Source organism: Rhinolophus ferrumequinum, chromosome 19, assembly GCF_004115265.2.
Source record: "Rhinolophus ferrumequinum isolate MPI-CBG mRhiFer1 chromosome 19, mRhiFer1_v1.p, whole genome shotgun sequence".
NCBI classification, from domain to species: Eukaryota; Metazoa; Chordata; class Mammalia; order Chiroptera; family Rhinolophidae; genus Rhinolophus; species Rhinolophus ferrumequinum.
Genome location: NC_046302.1, coordinates 39,828,313 through 39,847,778, shown reverse-complemented (window position 1 = coordinate 39,847,778; position 19,466 = coordinate 39,828,313). Strand labels below are relative to the sequence as shown.

General features: G+C 49.0%; 1 protein-coding gene across 5 annotated transcripts in view; it reads right to left on the bottom strand.

Moving 5' to 3' along the window:
- CTIF (cap binding complex dependent translation initiation factor) overlaps window positions 1-19,466 on the bottom strand; it is a 262,257-nt gene that overhangs the window by 231,404 nt on the left and 11,387 nt on the right. Inside the window, exon 1 of one of the 5 annotated variants that reach the window (XM_033087336.1) lies at window positions 9,134-9,283. The exons of the other annotated variants lie outside the window; for them this stretch is intronic. The gene's annotated coding sequence lies outside the window, so the exon portion shown is untranslated. Of the gene's footprint in view, window positions 1-9,133; window positions 9,284-19,466 lie in introns of those variants that run through there. 5 annotated transcript variants of the gene reach the window in all.

Genomic DNA, 19,466 nt, shown 5'->3' with positions numbered 1-19,466 from the left:
GCAGCCTGGGCAGGAGTGACCACACACTCACAGCTGCCAGAAGACAGGCCCAGCCCTCAGCACGCTCTCCCAGCAGGGCAAGCAGGCAGACCTGGGTGCCCTGTGTGGCGTGGGCACCGCTGGTCAAGGTCAGGGAGGGACAACCCACAAGCCCGGTTGTCCTTCACTGAGTTCCCTCTGAGGCTGATTGTTCCACAAGGCACAGCTTCTCCAGCTCAGGGCCTACCCGACATGCCCTCGGCCCTCCACAAATGTTTGCTGTTGGCTCCCCAAGGAGAAACAGCAAGACTAGGATTGGGCAAAGGAAGCACTCTCATTTGCTGAGGACTTAATCAAGGCAAAGCCCTGATGAGTTTACCCTGGAAAGAGAAGACGAGCTGAGTGGGTGCTGTCGTTGGTTACTGCAGATAACCACGGCGTGGGGCTGGGGTCACAACCCAGAGCAGACATGTGCACAAAGCAGCCTTTCTAAAACTGCATTCGCATTTTGAAAATGCAATAAAATAGCCTCTCTAAAAAATGCAAAAATCTGGGCAGGGAGCATTTGTGATAGTCCTATACCCAGGGACAGAGAGTAGAGCCAGACCGAGGCTGGGCCTCCATGCACCAGCCTTGTCCCGGGGGGTGAAGGGGCCATCTCAGGGGGGCACAGGGATAAATCCCACGTGCTGCCGACTGCTTGCTGGGTTGGAGGTTCTCACCCCAGAACTCTCAGTTCTACTCGCAGTGCATTGCTGTAATCCCACTGGATCACTGTGAACCCCACCCTGAAGGCAAAAGAAAAGTGAAAATTAATCTAATTAAAGTCGACAGTGTTCACAGTAAGGAAAATTTTGGTGTTTTGCCAAGAGTCTCTCTCCTCAGCCAACTTTGTGGGTAAAGGGCACGGAGTTTGGTGCCTGGCGGGCCCAAGCTGGAGTTCTGGCTGTTACTCAGCCATGTCACCATGGGGACATCTGCCAAAGGGGCAAAAGTGTCACTTGGCTAAAAGAATTGCTAAGAGGGTACGAGAGGAAAGATGTAAAAAGGTGCAAAGTTCCCGGTGGCCACTGAACACTCAGCAAGTTAGTGTGAACACTCATGCCTCACAGACACAACCGGGGGCCTGTGTAGACACCTCAGGAGGAGGAGCTGGGACCTTCCTTCTGCGCCCCCAGATCCTGCCCCCAGGAGTCCTGGCAGCTGTGTCTGGGGGTGAGGGCTCCAGGGAGGGAGGTTCCAAAAGCCCTGCAGCACCCAGTTGCCAACCCCTTTCATCGCTATTACTGTCATCTCATTTGGACCTGGCAGCAGCTCCGTGAGGCAGGCAGTCCCTTGGAGGTACTGCTATGATCCCCAGTTCAGAGATTCAGAGAGGGAGTGAACCTCAGGCTAGGTCACACAGGAAGTTACCTCAAGAGCTGGGTGTCAGCCAGTATAGTGCCCTTCTAATAAGACAGCTATTATTTATGGAGTATCTGGATATTCTACCACATTCCCTACGGGGATGGGGTAATGTCCACCTGTCCCAGTTTGTGACTGGATGTTCAGAAGTACAGCAGAAGTGACATTATGCCCGTTCCAGGTCTAAGTGTGAAGACAGCCTGGCAGCTTTTGTTCTTGTGTTCTGAGGAAAGCCAACTCCTTTGAAATAAGGTCAACTACACCAAGACCACCATGCTGAAGGAAGCCCAAGCTAACCACAGCGAGAAGAGAGGATCCCTGGAGAACTGATTCCCAATCTCTCTGTCTCTCTGTCTCTGTCTCTGTCTCTCTCTCTCTCTCTCTCTCTCGCTCACTCTCTCTCTCTCTCGGTTTTGTTTCTCTGGAGAACCTGCCCAATCCAGACTCCTCGAGGCCAGGAACTGAACAGGATTCACCTTTGACCCCACAGTCTGCCTCGTCCAGCTCAGCCGAAAGGAAGCAAAAGGCTGGAAACTTCCCAAATGTCTAGAAATAGGGGATGGGTGAATAAACTAGTATATAACCATATGCTGGACTATAATACACTTATGGAAAAAGGAGGCTCACTATGCGCTGACATAGAACAGAGCAACAGAATATTCTGTCAGGTGAGAGGAGCAAAAGGTATGGAACAGCATTTTCAGGAGCACCCCTTTGATGTGAGAGAGGGGGAAATGAGAACGCAGTCTTTTAGTGCATGAAGAAATCTGAAAGGAGAAACAAAGTGTAAGCAAAAGTGCTACCTACTGGGATTATGTTTTTAAAGAAGAGTTCTTCTCTTCTACACATACATACGGAACTATTTATGAGTGAAAACACATGGTGTCTGGGACTTGCTTCAAATAATCCACGAACAGGGAAACGGACGGCAGAAAAGAACCAACCTTGGCTGTGAGATGAGAGCCGAGGAGCTGGGACGTGGGTACACAGTGGTTCCTGGTATCGTTCTGTCTACCATCACATCTTTTGGAATTTTTACTAATAAAACGTTTGTTAAAAGTGGGCAGGAAAGAAGAGGGTGGTTGGGGACAGAGTGAAAACTCCCCTTCCATACTTCACCAATCATCTTTTTTTTCTCTTTTAAATTATTGAGGTGAAATTTATGTAACCTGAAAGTAACCATTTCAGGCATTTTAAAGTGTACCGTTTAGCGGCATTTAGTATATTCACACTGTTGTGTAACCACCACCTCGATCTAGTTCCAGAACATTTTCATCACACCAAAGAAAACCCTGTGCTCAGTAAGTAATCACTCCCTATTCCCCCGGCCTCCCTGTCCCTGAGAACCACCAACCTTCATCTGTCTCTCTGGATTCACCTGTTCTGGATCTTTCATAGAAATGGAATCATACAAGACTTTTGTGTCTGGCTTCTTTCACTTAGCATGTTTCAGGGGTCATCCAAATTGTAGCATGTATCAGTACTTCATTCCTTTTGATGGCTGAAAATCATTCTATTATGTAGATACACCACATTTTGTTTATCCATTCAGTGATTGATGGACATTTGGGCTGTTTCCAGGAGGTATCTTTTTGACTTTGTATTCAATTTATTTTTTAACTCCGTACATGTATATTGTCTCTTCAAACACATTTTCAAAATTAAACTCCTATTACACAATGAACATGGACCACAGAGAAGGCAGGATGAGGACCCAGGGGCAGAGTCATTAAAAAGTTAGGAAGCTTGGCAAAAAAACAAATAGTGAGGAAGCATTCAAAAATATAAAAGGAAAAATGGATAATAAGTTATCATCACTGGTATTTGGGGTATGTGGTTATACAGCACCATTTCTAATCCTTTCAAGCAGGAAAGCACCTGGCGTAAAGCGCTGGGCGAGTGGGTGGGGAGTCTGTGCGGGGCTGGGAGGTGGGGTTGGACTGTGTGCGTCTCCACCCCAGCGCAGAGCCAAGCCAAAATGCAATAATATTTGTTGCTGCCACATCCTTGTATCCCCGACTAAGGGGAGAGCTGGGCTTCTACCTCCTGTGTCCACCCAGACCACTCAAAACCCGGGGAGCACTGCACAGCTGGTGAAGTGGATGCTTCCTAAAGGACCAAGACCAGCCCATTTGGGACCCCGGGGAGAGTTAGGGGCAGTTTCCAGGGACGTGGCTTGTGGGGCGGGGCCACCAGTGGCTTCCTGTTCCTGTTTTGTGCCCTGAGCCTCTGATGACGTATTCTGTTGAAGAGTTGTATCCTCTGCTTTCAAACAAAAGGTATGTAACTACCATTGTATGAGAAAGAGTTCTGGGCGTGGAGTCAGAAGACCCCATTTTAGTTGCAGCTCTGACCCTGGGTGAGTCACGTGCCCATTTTCCAGATGGAAATAACAACTCTGGCTCTTCCCTGTATCTTGGAATATTAGCTGGTCTAGAGATAATGAGAGCTGTGAGTGCTTCAGAAGAAAGATGCCTGGAAACACAAGGGGATATTATGATTCCTGCGGCCTGGGTGGGTGGAGTGGAGACCATGAGAGGGTACGTCAGCATATATAATTGAGCTCAGAAAAGTAATCTAATCTTCTAGACTTTATTCGGGGGTGGGGGTGGGGGGGCAGTCTGAGAAGCTAAACAAGCTACATATAACCACCAGCAATTCACCTTTAGACAATTATGTATAGTCTATTATCTCACTTGATCCTTGCCTCAAATCCGCAGGGACAGGACTGTTCCCTTTCTGAAGAGGGAGAAACTGAGGCTCAAAGGAGGTAAGTAAATGACTTGCCTAAGTAAGAAGTAGGGCCCCCAGCTCATGCACAGTCCTGCTCTTCTTGGAGGCGCATCCGAATACAATATGTTTGGTCACCTGGCCAATCAGAATTGGAGTTTCCCCATGTATGTCACTGTCTCATTCATCCGCCCCTTCAGCAGCACCTCCTAGATGCCACACGGTGCTGAGCGCTGCAGATAAAGAGATGGAATATGGCACCAGGCTCTCAGGGAGCTGCTGGCCCTCCTTGGTTCGCTCTTATAATATGCCATGGCAGAGGCTGTTAGTCGCCTACTCCATATCCATTCTCCCATTCTTCCTTATGAACCAAACCTTGGATAATATGCTCAGCTGAAAAACTACACTTCCCAGCCTCCCTTGCAGATGGGGATAACCAATAAAAACTGATCCCAGTTCCTCCTTGTTCTTGCCTAGAATGAGGGTGTGACAGCTGGTACTCCAGCAACCACTTTGGGCCATGAGGTGACCTGGAAGTAACATTGAGTAAAGTGGCCACATGCAGAAGATGGTGGAGCAAAAAGATAGAAGTGGACTAGGTCCCATGGAACCAGCATACCAGTTCCGGCCAGCCTACCCCCAGAACTCTTTAATGAGAGATAAAAATAATCTCTATCTTAAATAACCCTGGTTATTTCTGATCTCTGTCATTAACCAATACACATGGGTTGGTACCCCCGAGTTGGCTTATATACCCTAAACAGCAAAGGCCTGCAGGCTCTGAAGAGATCTGCACTGGCATGAAGGAGCACAGAGGCAGCCACAGCCCAGAAAATAACCAGGCAGCTTGGTGTGCAGGGCAAGAAGGCCATTCAAGCCTCCCAGCGGAGTCAAAGGACAAATTCTCCTGCCTGGATGCCAGTGAGGGATCTGAATAAGCCCTCAGAGCACCACGTATAGCGGAAGGGGTGTGGCTAAGGGGTAGGCTGTGTCCACCCAGCACGGTGGTCCCTCTAGCCCAAGGTGCCCATTGTAGGGTCTCTTACCCCAAAGTGCACCTCAAAATCCTGGGACGGGGTCTGGCTTACTCAGCTCTACCTGGGTGGTCCTCAGAGTCTGGCCCCTGCTCAACTTTCCAGGCCCATTCCCCATCTCCCTCCACTTGCCTCAGTCTATGTCCTTAAAAGTTCCTAAATCACCCCCACCCATGCACACTAGATTTTTGCAAATAATGTTTCTTCTGCCTTAAACACTCCTCTCCCTACCTCTTGGTCAGAGTTGATTCAACTCTCAACTTACTCCACACTTCCTCCAGGAGCCTTCCCTGACTCCCTAGGCTGGACCAGGGCCCCTCCGGGGACTCCCATAATGCTCTGGGCTTCTCCTTTCATTCTGTGTGAGAAGGAGTCTCCTCCACTGGTCTGTGCATCCCCTCAGGGTAGGGATTTTCTAGAAGCGCACTTGAAGGCTCTCAGTACACAACGCAGTTTCTTAATATTGACGACAGAAGGACAGGACTCAGAATCTAACACCCAAGCAGCAAATGGCTTTATTAAACTCGAGTTTCCTCTGCCCTACATGACAAGTGTTCTTCCTCCCAATAATTCCTGGCTTTTACACTCAGAAGGATGACATGCTTCCCTGCAACTGGATCAATCACACGTGTTTTTCCTAGTTAGACTTGCTCTCCCCTCTTAGGGGGTGGGTAAGGGCCTCTTTCTGATCTCACTTCCTCCGCTGGTTCCGGGCAATGTGCTCCACTTCCGGGAGGACCGGAAGTTAGTCAGTCAACTTGGCCACGTTTGCAGCTCTGCTAAGAGTAAAACGCTTGCAGGTGGAAATCACTAACATGAGATCTGAACACTCAATATTTGTTTGTCTATGCCTCCTCGTCCTCTAAACTGACAAGGGACCAATATCACTGCCCCAAGTGATACTGCAGGTCAAGTGGGACTAGGGTGGGTTGCTGCCGGCATAGATCCAATGCTGGCTCCTAGGATAGCAGGAAAGATGCCCCAGGCCCGGGCAGGAGCCAAGGTCAGTGCTGCCCTCCACCAAGACCAGTCAGATCCAGGAGCACATTTGCCAGAGCAGAAGGCGCTGGAGACCCACAGGTGCCTCGGCTGCTTTAATTGTCAACTGCTGTGAACTGAACTGATCTTGAGAGGAGAAAGGGTCAGCAAAATTTTAATTACAGGCTGTCTGTCCTGCTTTTAATGGCTAGGCTCTGAAAAGGTAGTACTTTAATCACATGGTGTTAAATCAAATCACTTTTTAAGGATACTAGTGAGCTTGGGTATTTAAAGGATACCTGTTATGAAATATTTTATGGGGCAAGTTAATTGAACTTTTTTGAAGTTCAGGGATTATTTTTATTTGTTTAAGAAGCTTCCACTTAAGTGAATCTAGTTCAAGTTGGGTGAGTGCACTAAGTCATTCACTCGTCCTCGTTCGCCTTGTCATATCTCTCAACGGTGGCCACCTCCCCCGATGCGAGTCTGTGACAGCTCCCAGACATTTTACAATCCTCACTTCCATCTTCCTCCCGGAAAGGGCCTTTGCACTCAAAACTGTGCATATTCTGGAAATTCTGAAAGAACATGTTAGGGGTTAACTGTGCACTCCCCTACCCAACTCATAAGCTGAAGTCCTAACCCACCTCCACCCCATACCTCAGAATGCGACAGTATTCAGAGATAGTGCCATTAAAGAGGTGCTTACAGTAAAATGAGGTCATATGGGTGGCGCCTAATCCACTAGGACTGGCCTCCTTATGAGAAGAGATTAGGACACACACGCACAGAGGAAAGACCATGTGAGGACAGAGGGAGAAGACAGCCATCAACAGGTCAAAGGGAGAGGCCTCAGGAGAAACCAAACCTGCAGACTCGTGGATCTTGGACTTCCAGCCTCCAGAACTGTGAGAAAATGAATCTCTGTTGTGTAAGCCCCCCAGTCTGTGGCACTTTGTTATGGGCAAGCAGAGTAATAACAGAGGGGGGAGCTGGTCAATGCCCACAGGAGCTGTGTGACTGGGTGGGGGGCCTGCAGCTCCTGGCTCAGGGTCCCCTCAGCTTCCCTTCCTCGGGGGATGGGATGGTGGGAGGATTAAATGCAAATGGTGGGCAGGATGTTTCGTGAGCTCACTTTCCCCCTCCTTGGTTGTGCTGTGCAGAGGATGTTGTTTACCCAGGAAAAAAAATTTCTCTCTCACTTCTTGCTGTCTCCTAGGTACAGGAAACCAAAGTGAGAAGGGGATCCTGACACCAACAGCCTGCATATTTTTCTTGAATTAACATTTTACCGTTTTTTTCTGAAAAAAAAAAAAAGTGTTATCACATATATTCTTAAAGTTAAGACTCACAACAGATCTGTGAAATAGCCAAGATTAGAAATCTTATTTTCATTTTACAGATGAGGTAAACTGAGGCTCAGAAAGAGTTTATTTGTGACCCCGTGAGTTGTTGGGCAGGACCCCAGTTTCCTAGAATCACAATCATCTGCTCCCAGCTCCCTCCCACCCTCATTGACACCCTAAACACTCAAAAACACCACCACTACCAGGCTACTCCTCGGCTGCAAAACCTTCAGTGGATCCCAGGTGGGGATCACGTAAGCCTCCACTGACCTGCACTGGACCCGCACCCTAGCCCCACCCATCCTTCTAACCTCTCACCCCCATCTCCAACTCCATTGTGAAAGACCAGTCACGCTACCTGATGGACACAAGCCATGCTCACATGTTACTACCTCACTGAGAACACTTCCCCACTTCTTTCTGACTGGCATAGGAGCCACCTCCTCCAGGAAGCCTTCTGTGACTGCTCTGAGTTCTTTCCACAGTTCTCTTAGGCCCAGCCACACGAGGTGGCTCTGAACAGGCCTACCTTTATTTTGTTTGCCAACTGCTTAACCATGTTAGTCCCTGGGGCAGGGAGCATAATTTCCCACCATCTCGTGCATCCAGGCACAAGGAAAATACTCAATAGCATTCATTGGTCTGTCAGAAAACCAGTCGTACATGGTTACCTCCGCAATATAAACATGTTCAAAAATAGCTATTTACAAGCTCAACTTTGTAAACAGAATCTCATTCTTCCCTGACTTCTGCCCCATTGCAAGAGTGCTGGACGCCCACCCTGTTTGGCCTCCGGTGACACTGTTTCTACTTCCCTCTGTCCCTGGACATTCCCAACTACCCCCAGCATCCCTGCCTCTCTTCACCAAGCTCGTGATCCTGAAACCAAGGTCTACACGAACTCCAAGATTTATTATTTAAAGAACCACAGGTCTTTCTTTAAAGATGTCCTCTTGTTCTAAGACTAGCCATCCAGGACAAGAATTTGTCTGTTTTCTTCACTTGCTGTATTACCAGCTCCCAGAAAAAAAGCCTGGTACATAGCTGCTGCTCAAAAATATCTGCTGAATAAGTTTGTTGAATAAATGAGACTATTAACTCTTTGACTATCTGTCGTAGACTTTTTCAAAATGTACTGACTGAATGAGACTCCAAATCGGGTCTCTCAGCCAGGCCTTGAGCTGGGTGGGCTCCTGGCCGTGGGGTACCGTAAGTCAAATAGGAATGCCCAGGAAGCACTGTCCTTTAGGCATTAACTCTAGCGTTATTTATCCGTCAGAAACATCCCTCTCTTATCATCTACCCAGACTATCCCCAGGGGGGTTTCCACAGCCTTTCCAAAGCTATCATTTCCTTCTGCTGAGGCAAAGAATCAGAATTCCTACCCAAAGGGAAATGCTGAAGAAGAGGCTGGCCCCAGAGGCTGCGGCTGCTGTCCAAGCTGTCACCTCCAGAACTGAACAGAATAGGCTGGCTGCCGACAGCATGGGAAAGAAGTCCCTGCTGTGTCGTGGCTGGACAACCTCCCCGTGCCCCCAACCCTCGAGGGCAATGCCCACACACAAGGAGCCCACCGTGGCCATGAAAATCTCAACTCCTTCCCCTGTTAAGTGCCGCCCTCTCAGGTGCTGGCCCGTCACGAAACCTAGTTTTGAGTTTTACCTCCTCTGTGTTCTTTCCCAGCTTTGGGGAGGCCTGCTAGGTGCCACCACTCACAGAGAGGGGCACCGAGGTGAGTTGAGTCCCAGAAGCTCCCAGCCAGGAACAGGAGGCAGCCCGGCCGCTGTGGCGGAAGCTCAGCTGGTCTGCATGAACCCTACGAGATCCTTGGAATGTCCCGAATGGGAGCAGCACACCTGCAGGGGATGACGCAGAGGCTCCAGGATAAGCCAGAAACGCAGGAGATACTAGAGGTTCCAAAATCCCTGCCCTGTGCCAGGGTCAAAAGTGAGAGCTTCTCCCCTCCCCAGGTAATAACCCAAGCCCCTCCCCGCCCCGCCCCTCCAGTCTCAGATCGTGTCCTTCAAAGCCTCCAAAGCCATCCTACATTAAGAGGAGTCCAAATCCCCGTCCATACAAGATGTGGCCCGTGACCAACCTCGCCGCCTTTCTGCCCCTTGCTTACCCCCTCCAGCCCCCAGGACCTCCCGCTGCTCCTCGAACAGACCCTGTTCCTCTCACCCTCTCACATAACCCCCACTGCCTTTAGGACTCTGCTCTTACTACCACAGAGCAACCACCCCCCCTCCAGCCCCTCCAGGCCTTGGCACAGCTTTCCTCTCCTTCACAGCACGCACTGGTGTCCTTGTCGGTGCCAGGAAAGCTTCTCGAGGCTGCCTAGAACGGGCTCGGTATATGGCTGCACATACTGACTGACTGAATGAATGAACTCCCCCTTCCTTCACACAACACACACTTCCCTTGCTGATTGCTTTATTCCTTTGTGTGTATATGTGTGTACTTGGTAACACAGAGGCGAGTGAGGCAGGGCTGGGAGCCAGAATGCCCGGTGACTGTAGCCTTGGTCTGTGCAATGGGCTGGCAAAACTGGCTGTGAGTTACAAAGCCCACAGGGCACAGCAAAATCCCCGACGGAAGGTGCAGCTCTGTAAGTGGCCTCATATCCATCCTTGGCCTCCTGGTCAACCCGCCCTGGGAAGAAGGGGGTCTGACTTCAGGAGGCTGGACCAGGAGACTCACGGTGCGGATGGCCACGGAGTCACAAACGCGGACCCCACCTTCCCACCTTGTATGATGCTTATCTGGGCACAGGTTTTATCTGCATGTGTGCACGGTGCACCTGAGCCATGTGATCTATCTGCCCCCCACAGTGTCTGGCACATGAGGGGGGAGGGGCTGTCTGCTATGACCCCTCCTAAGAGCTCACGTGTATTGTCAACCAGCACCGTCCTAAGCACATGGAACAGCTCACTTCAGCTTCACAGTGGCCCTAGGAACGAGGCACTATTATTACCGCCATTTTACAGAACTAAAGTACAAGGCACGACCCTGGTACCTATGGCTGGTCCTGTGTGAAGTTAGAGCACAAGAGGGAGAGAGGATGTGGCCTCTGGTCCCCATGTCAGCTGTGAAGTCCTACGTGACAGTTCATCTCTTGAGTATGTTTGCAAAGAGGCCATAATAATACCTGCCATATGAGGCATGAGAGCACTTGGCAAATTCATAAAACGTGACACACACGAGTGGCAGCTGGTATTATTTAAGGACACGACAATCCTGGTGATTTCTCAGCTGTTTCCGTTAGGAGAAGGGAAGGAAGAGCCCTGGACAGCCAGGAAGCACCAATTAAAACTAGATGCTCTGCCGAAAAGTGTCGCTGATGAAAGTGGTGATACAACAGACAGGCAGACTGGCATAGCTTGGCATCTCTGGAAAACAGCGGTGACACTGGCAATAAACAGATCTTGAAAGAAATAAAAAACAAGCTACATATACGAAATTATTTAACGTAACTGCCAATCTACCAATTCCTATTAAAGGGGGAAGGGATATAACATGCAAAAGTTACATAGTATTCAAGTGAAGAGGTAGACTGATAGATGATTCTTCCCATCGAATATATTTTAATGCATTGGTAACACCATATTTTCAATAACATTTTTTAAGATGTTAAAAACACAAGCGCACACACTAATGAGCTATCTCCAATGAGAACCAAGCTTCTATTTGCCAAAGTTTCCCCCTACAGGGAACAGCTTCATTTATTCAAGTACCTGCTGCTGCTAATATATTATTAGATGAATGGGGTCAAATATCCTTCTATGACAAGCTAGAGGGGAGCCAGGCTTTGGGGACCTCCATCGAGGCCTGGAAGGGGGTCGGCACTGTTACAGAACGGTGGTAACGACCTGTGTCCACGGCCCCAGGGCAGCAGGGCCTGCATCTCACATGGGGACTCTCACCCCCAGGCCCTCAAGGCCCCTGCTTGCATCTCAGGTGGCAGGCAAAGCATTTGGGAAAAGAAGAAATACCGCCCTCTCCCACAAAAGCCCATTTTGCCTGGGGACCCTTCTGGCCTCTGGGACACCAGATAATCACCTCTGGGCGTGTCTAACACAAGCAGGACCAGGGAGAGGGCCACCAGGAGGGAGCCTGTCAGAAAAGCTGGCTCCTGAGAACAAGGAAGACCCCAATTTGGAAAAAGCCAAGGGAGAACCAAGAGTGGCTGGAAAGCATCCAAAAAGAAATCAAAGTCTTGTAAAAGGCTTCCCCCCAACGTCGAAAATGTCCAACCAAGGCGGAACTGGGATCCCTGGTTGTCAGAAAGAGTCTTTTACCATTTGGGGGTGGGTGTCGGAATCGGTGTGCTGCTGGCTGGGGGAAGAGGTGGGGCCGGGGACCCCAGGCAGGAGGGGGACGCCTAGAAAGAGCCCACCCTTGGGATGGAAGTGGGAGGATGGTCCCAACAGGCAGGGACACAAATCTAGGAGAAAAGGCAAAAACCTCAGAACAGGAGAGAATGTCCCTTCTGTACAAGGCAGAGGCACTACAGGCCAGAGTGGGGAGGGAGTCTCCGAGGAATCAGGAATCCTCTTAAATCACTACATTGAATACGTACCACTATGGAGAGCAGCCAAAACACAAAAGAATACTCTTTCTCCCCACCCCCCACAAATCCCAGTCACCTTCAAATCACTACCAAGATCAAGGTCAGCTTTCCACTGGCAGTAAAAATGAGTCACCCTCCCCACCCCTACTCCTAGGAGTGTTTCAGCCCAGGGGAAAGGGGAGGCTGTATCTCATCCCCTATAATTCCCCTTTATGGGAAAGGGGGGCTCGGTCAAGACAGCTAATCTGCATACAGGGAAGACCCCAAGGGCCCTTCTGCAGCCCCCGACTCCCACCCCCCCAAGAAATGCTGCCACTAATCTCTCAACTCCCAGGGCTGATTTAGGGTTACGACTGGCAGGAGGAAGCTGGGAAGGTGGCATTGAGTGTGGGAAGCTGGCCCTTGCTGAATGTTAGAGCTCCATTCTGAGGTAAATCACTCTGGCCCAGCGAACTGACTCCAAAGATTTACAGGTTTTAATACTTGTTTGGGGCATTCCAATTAACTCAAAGATGCCTTCTTCCGGTTATTGTTCTGAAATGTGGACCTTGGTCTGCAAGCACTCATTTTTATTGGCATAATTATGATCACCTGGAAATGGTACTTGTCTGGAGCCCCCATTCCCAGGAAACAGTGCTCTCTACGTACAGTTCTGGGCCTGCTTCAGTTGCCAACAGCCAGGATCAATTTCTCATGTGGAAACCAAAACAAGCTAAAGTGCCCGCTACAAGCTTAGGACCCTACTAACTGGCTAAGCTGACAGCCTCCAGAAGTTGTCAGATGTGACCCTGAGGGCTGTGGGGATGAGGGGAAGATGCTGACCACCCCCAGACCAGTTCTCATTAGTCACCCATCCACCCAATTTTCACATCAGGCCACTAGTGAGCAGCAGCAGGAGGAGCAGGCAAGAACGTGACTGCAGCCAGACTGCTGAATTCGAATCTTGCCTTTCTATTAGCTGTGTGACCTTAGGCAAGTTACTTCACCTCTCTGTTCCCTCTGCCTCCATTTTCTCTCTAAAATGGGGTTGATAACAATAATATCCATCTTGCAGGGTTTTTATAAGGATTAAATCAGTTAATAATTTGAAAGCACTTAGCACATTGCCCGGTACATGGTGTTAGAAGAATCGGTTTGTTGGTAAATAAAAATTTTAAAGGTATTTGAAAAAAGGAAGTTTGAGGCTAAAATGAAGTTTGAAAACCATTATTCTAGATCAGGGGTCCACAGACTTTCTGTGAAGTGCCAGAGAGTAAATATTTTAGGTTTGTGGGCCATAAGGTCTCTGCGGCAACTAGACAAAGGCAACAACAGGTGTGACTGTGTCCCAGTAAAACGTCCCTTAGGAAAACAGGTGTTGGGCCGGCTTGGCTCCGTGGCTGCACTTCGTTGACCCCTGGACTAGTCCAAATTCCCTATTTTACAGATGCGGGAACAGAGCAGGGAGTTATGTGACATCGCTGGAACCCTGGTCCGTGCCCCCCTAGGCCAGGGCACGTTCTAAAATCAAGAGCCCCAGAAAAGAGAAGTAGTCAACACTGCATCCTGAGCAGACATGCGTCTATTGTGTTCTGCCCGTGGAAGAGGACACCCTGAGAAAAAGGGACACTGAGGCCAGGGCTTTCCATCTGCCATGCACACCCTGGGCTCCCTGACCCCGGGCTCCCTGAAGGTGGGGCACAGTGTGGGGGGAAGGTGGGGTGTCTTCTGATTCATCTCTGTAGGCCCCCAGAAGCCAGCGCAGGCTCTTGCCATAGCGGAGTTGCTCTGAGAAGACCCATAACTGTGGATGGCCCTGCATGGGGAAGACGGCCACCAGGGAGGCCAAGGACAGCACTTCCAAAATTCTGCAAGGGACTCATTCAACGAAGAAGCCCTCATACCCCCGAGCCACGACAAGGGGAAGCCACTTGTCCAAGTATTAGAATATAAAAGGGACTTCACACAAAGCATTTACTAACTATCACTGCGTTCAAATGGTACAAACGGGGCTTTATGGATATCGCTTTCTTCATCCCTCCAGAAAACACTGCAAGTAGAAGACAAAATCTGAACCTCCGGGAAGGTCTGCGAGAAAGAAGAACGCTGCCTTTCTGTGCGACCAATTCTTGTGCTTTAAAACATGGCCCCCAAATCTGCTAATCCTCCCACCCACAAGCAGGGTCTATGTCCCTTCCCTCTGAATCTGGACTCACTCGCTGCTCAGTGACCAATGATGTATGAACGCGACACTGAGCCGGTTTTCAGGCCAAGTGTTCAAGGCATCGGCAGCTTCCTTCCTGTTCCTTGGGACATTCGCTTTCGGAATCCAACCACTATGCCTTCAGGAAGCCCAAGCAGCCCCGGGGAGAAGCCCACGTGGAGAAGAAACAGCGACCAGCACTCTTCCACTTCAATCATTTGCTTAGGTGACAAAGCTATCTGCTTCCACAGGTGACACAGGAAAGTATTCTTTTGTTTGTTAGGGATTTGGGAGATGGGGAGGGAATGTCGGCCCCAGACTTAACATTCTGTTACGTAAATAAAGGACAGGGATATTTGTGATTTACAGTAAGAAATATGGATTTGGCCTTTGACGGTTCCTAAGCTCCCAAAATCCATGGAATTTCTAAGAGCCATAAAGATGCCTTGATATTCATAACAAACACCTTTCCGCCAGGATTTACGTTAGTAAGACGACTTTTGGAAAGCACCTAAGGGCTGGTTGCCAGAACAATCCAGATGATTGGAGAGTTGGAACTTCATCCTACCTCTTGACTTCCATCTAGAGAGAAGAGAGGGGCTGGAGACTGGATTCAATCACCAACGGTCAGTGACTTCATCAGTCGTGCCCGTGTAATGAAGCCTTCACAAAATCCCCAAAGGATGGCGTTCAGAGAGCTTCCGGTCGGAGAACACGTGAGGAAGACCCGGGAAGAGGGGCACACCTGAGGGAGCATGGATGCTCCCTGCCCTTTCCCCACACCTTGCCTTCTTGCCCACACCTTGCATTTCTTCCATTTGGCTGTTCCTGAGTTGTATCCTTTTATAATAAACAAGGAATCTAGTAAGTAAAATGTTTCCCTGAGTTTCGTGAGCCATTTGAGTCAATTAACTGACCCCAAGGAAGGGATCATTGGAACCTCCAATCTTTAGTAAGTCAGAAGCACAAGTGAGAACCTGGACTTTCGAGTGGCAGGAGAGGGGCCGTCTTCTAGGACTGAGCCCTGAACCTGGGATCTGACGCTATCTCCAGGCAGGTAGTATCAGAACGGAGGAGAACTGGAGGACACACAGCTGGTATCAGAGAATTGCTCGGTGGTGTGGAAAACCAACACACACTACGTATCAGGAGCAGAACTGTAAGGAGCTAAGATACTTTGGAGGAAACTAGAAAGAAAAAGCAGGTCTCTGGAGGATCTGAAGATCGGGCCAACATTTCTATCATAAAAAATTTTGTCTTGATGTGTATGAGTCCATCCATAAATTTGAGAATGAGACCCCAGAGTCCCAACCGAATTGTAGATTGACAGTTGGGAGAAGTCCTGATTTCAAATATTCAAATGTACATCCTGATTTGGGGTTCAGAAAAGACGGCCACCATCGCTGATAATATGGAACATTCTGGTTTATAATGTTGAGTCCAGTGTTACAAGTAGTTGTCTCAACTTCAACATAACTCTTCTAAATTACTGAATTTCAGAAGCAAAACTTTGTCAGGTTTACTGCTATAGAATGAGTTAGCCCTAAAATGTACCCCTTAGTGATTAACTTTAGACAAGAGTCTTTACCATTGGTTGGAGAACGGATGTCCGACAGACCACTCTTTATAGTAGCCCATTGGATGGTTACTGTGTTGAAGTTATTCAGGTGCCGATTAAGACGTTTCTGGTTATCAACATCCTGGATAACAGAAGTTACAGTGTAAAAGTCCAAATTTGCAAAACAGGTGCTTTTGAAAGAAACGGGAGACTATATAAAAGGATTCTTTGCTTTATAAAAATGTTTACTAAGGCTGTCCTTAAGGAATGACCATCTTTTGAGAATTCAATTCCAATCATATATATATAAAAGTTTTAGGTAAAAAAATATTTAGGAACCCGTATTTGGTACATGAAAAGAGGCAGCCTTGGGCTGACATTGGACATGTATTATTTCAAAACGCTCCCAGTGCCATCAGCCCAACCTAAACTTGCTTATGCTGCATTTCCCCAAATTCACCCCTTTGGAGATGTCTGTCATACCTGGGTAACGTTGGAATATTATTGACTTGGTATTGTCTTTTTATTAAACTTAGCTCCCTACTAAGCAATAACGAAAACACAATTTTTGTCTTGAATGCACACTGAAATGGATACATGGCTTTAAATTTTTTACAAGTTCATAGATATGCAACTGAAAATCAGACTATGCTCTCCGTACTATATGGCGTCATACTTTAGGGCACAGTAGAGGGGGGTTACTGAATGGAGACCAGCCCTTAATTTGTTTTCTCAGTGGCAAGTGTGGTATGTGACCTTGGCCAAGTCACCTGGTTTCCCTTGCCCGAAGGTCTCCACCAGAAGAAGCACAGTAGCCGGGCCAACTCCCTAGCCACCACACAAGAATACCAGGACAAAAAGCATGAAAGGTGATAATGGACAACCACCCGCCCATAGTAATCAGGGGTGCTTGGTGTCTATTCATCCATATGAGCTGAAGGCCTCTTTCCAACCAACCAGCTGAATGCTAGAGCCAGAAAGCGTGGCATCTGGAGCTATGCAGGTCATAATCAGGCGGCTGGGGAACCAGAACTTGGCATTCAAGTGCTTCTCTGGCTCTGAAATCTATTCCAGATACATTAAGTAAAGTCGGCTCTAATGAGGTAACTAAAATCACTAAAACCCTGTGGGGATAAAGCAAGAGCTGGGCGACCAGAGGTTTAAAAACCCTGGTCCCCAAGAGTGTCCACAAGGAGCCCAGCCAACCTCCTTCTTATCCTTAAACTGCCCTGTTTTCAGTCTGCGGACTCCGGGAACCACCCTCTCTGCCGCCTGCCACCCACCTGGGTCTCATGGGAAATGGAAATAAGGCAAAAGACACGGAGGTCTTCGGCTTAACCTGGGCTCCCAAGGTTCACTGCCCCTATGGCTGGTTTCTCTCTGATATGAATGAAGCTGCAGTCAACCATGTTTGTTTGTATTACCCAGAGGAAAAAAAAACAAAAACGTTATATGACTCACCAGCCACCCTTCCCCACCCCCTTCTGTAGACGTAACTGGAAGCCCACCTCCTTAAAAGACCTGGAACAGGGCCTGGCACAAGGTGGGGATGATTTCTGGCACAAGGTGGGCACAAGGAAGGCACAAACTACCAAAGCATAGGTCCAACTAACCACATCAGGCAGAGCTACAGCTGCTACAGCAGCATTAGGTGCAGGCAAATGCTGAAGGTGACGTCACAGGGATTCTTCCTCACCTAGGCCTCAGAGGACTGGCCCTGGGAACCTCAGGAAGTGGCAAGCAGGGACCTTCACTACCAACTCATCCAATTCCTGAGGTCACCGAGAAGAAAACATCCAGAAGAAGTGACTTGCCCAAGATCACCAGGTCATTAGTGGCAGACTTAAGACCAGTGCCCTTTTCCGAGTACCACAGGGGCACCTGTCAATCGATCCCTATGTGTGATGGTTAAGAGGCAAAACTGGAGCAACATGGGATACGTCACTTCTTAGCTGCGTGACCTAGGGTGAATTACTTAATTTCTCTGTGCCCTTATTGTCTCATCTGTAAAATAGAGGCTGTGAAAGCTACTTAAGATAATACATGTAACGTGTTCACTAAGCACTTTAATACTGCAAAACAAATGTTAGGATTTTTTAAAGTTATTACTGGATTGCCCAGGGTTTCAGGAGAAATACCACCTGTGCAATCCCTGAATTAAGAGACATCTCCCCCAGTGTCCAAACACAGCAGCTCACAGAGCGAAGAGTTCAGGTTTTAGTCACCCCGGTGTGGACCTGCAGCCCGGCTACCATAACGGAAGATCCACCCTGGGCATAGTGGGCGGCCTCAACAACAGAAATGTACGGTCCCGCAGTTCTGGAGGCTGGAAGGCTGAGAGTAAGGTGTCAGCAGGGCTGGCTTCTCCTAAGGCCTCTCTCCCTGGCTTGCAGATGGCTGTCCTGCTGTGTCATCACATGGCTGTCCCCAGGTCTGCGTCTACCCTGCTGCCCTCATCTCCTCTTCTTTTAAAAACACCAGTCATCCCAGGTTAGGGCCCACCTACTGGACTTCATTTTACCTTCATCACCCCTTTAAGGGCCTCATGTCCAAACAGTCACATTCTGGGGGTGAGGACCCCAATATGCCTTTTGGGGAGCATACAATTCAAGCCATAACATCACGGTAATTCCCTTTCTTCCTCTTTAGGCAACAAACACGTAGAAATGCATAAATCCTCCTCCGGGGCAGTGGGCTGGGCCCCACCGACCTGCTCTGGAGTCTGGAGAGGGGACCACACTGAGCCGCTGCTCTTCCTCACTCTACAAACATGCATTTTGCTGTAAAATGTGTTTTTTTTTTCATGGAGCATGGATCCTGTGGCCCGCACTGCCCTGGTCCTATGGGAAACCCACCGATGACTCAGATAGAATAGTATCTTCAAGGTGCTTATGACGTCAGAGAACAAACAGCTCAGGCGAGGATCCAAGGAACGAAAGGAGTGACGGAAAGTGCTAAGTGCCCTAACGATTTACACACCAAACGCTGGTGCGGGGGAGAGGAGGGCAAAATGACCATCTGAGCAACGTGTGGAAGATCCCGGAGGGGGCGGATTTGTCCCAGCGGGTTGGGTGGTCTCCCCGGGCCTGGGCTGTTTGTTCGTATGAAGGGGACGGTGGTTTGGAGAGGGGAAGGTGGAATTCGCCACCATCTTCCCATGGTCTGCGTTCCCTAGGGCCAGAGTTCCCAGTCAGCATGGGGAGGATAACTGACTGCAGGGTGCGAGGTGTTCCAGCACACAGAAGCCATTTCCTCTCAATCTCCACGGCCACCTGCAAAGGTGACCGCAACCAGCCACTGAGCAGCCAGAGCCTCAGTCGGTCAGAGCCTCAGTCGGTCAGACCCTCTAGTCCTTCTGTTGGGGCTACCAGCCACATATGCTCCCTCCCCCCAGACAATGCTGCCTGCTGGGGTTCTCTGCCTGGCCCCATTGGCAGGAATATTGGAGGGGTTACTGAAGGAAAGAGGCATAGAACCCACCCATGAAAACCACACAAGAGGCGTCCATGGGACACCTGGGGTCCTATGCCCTACTATTTTCTGCGATTTAAGAAATAATTACTAGAAAAGGTAAAACTATAGGTAAATAAAGCAGATCAGTGGTGGCTAGGGTGAGGGGTGGGTTTGGTTTCTTTTAACCTCAATTATGATGAGGTATAAAGAATTGTATCTCAATAAAGCCGAC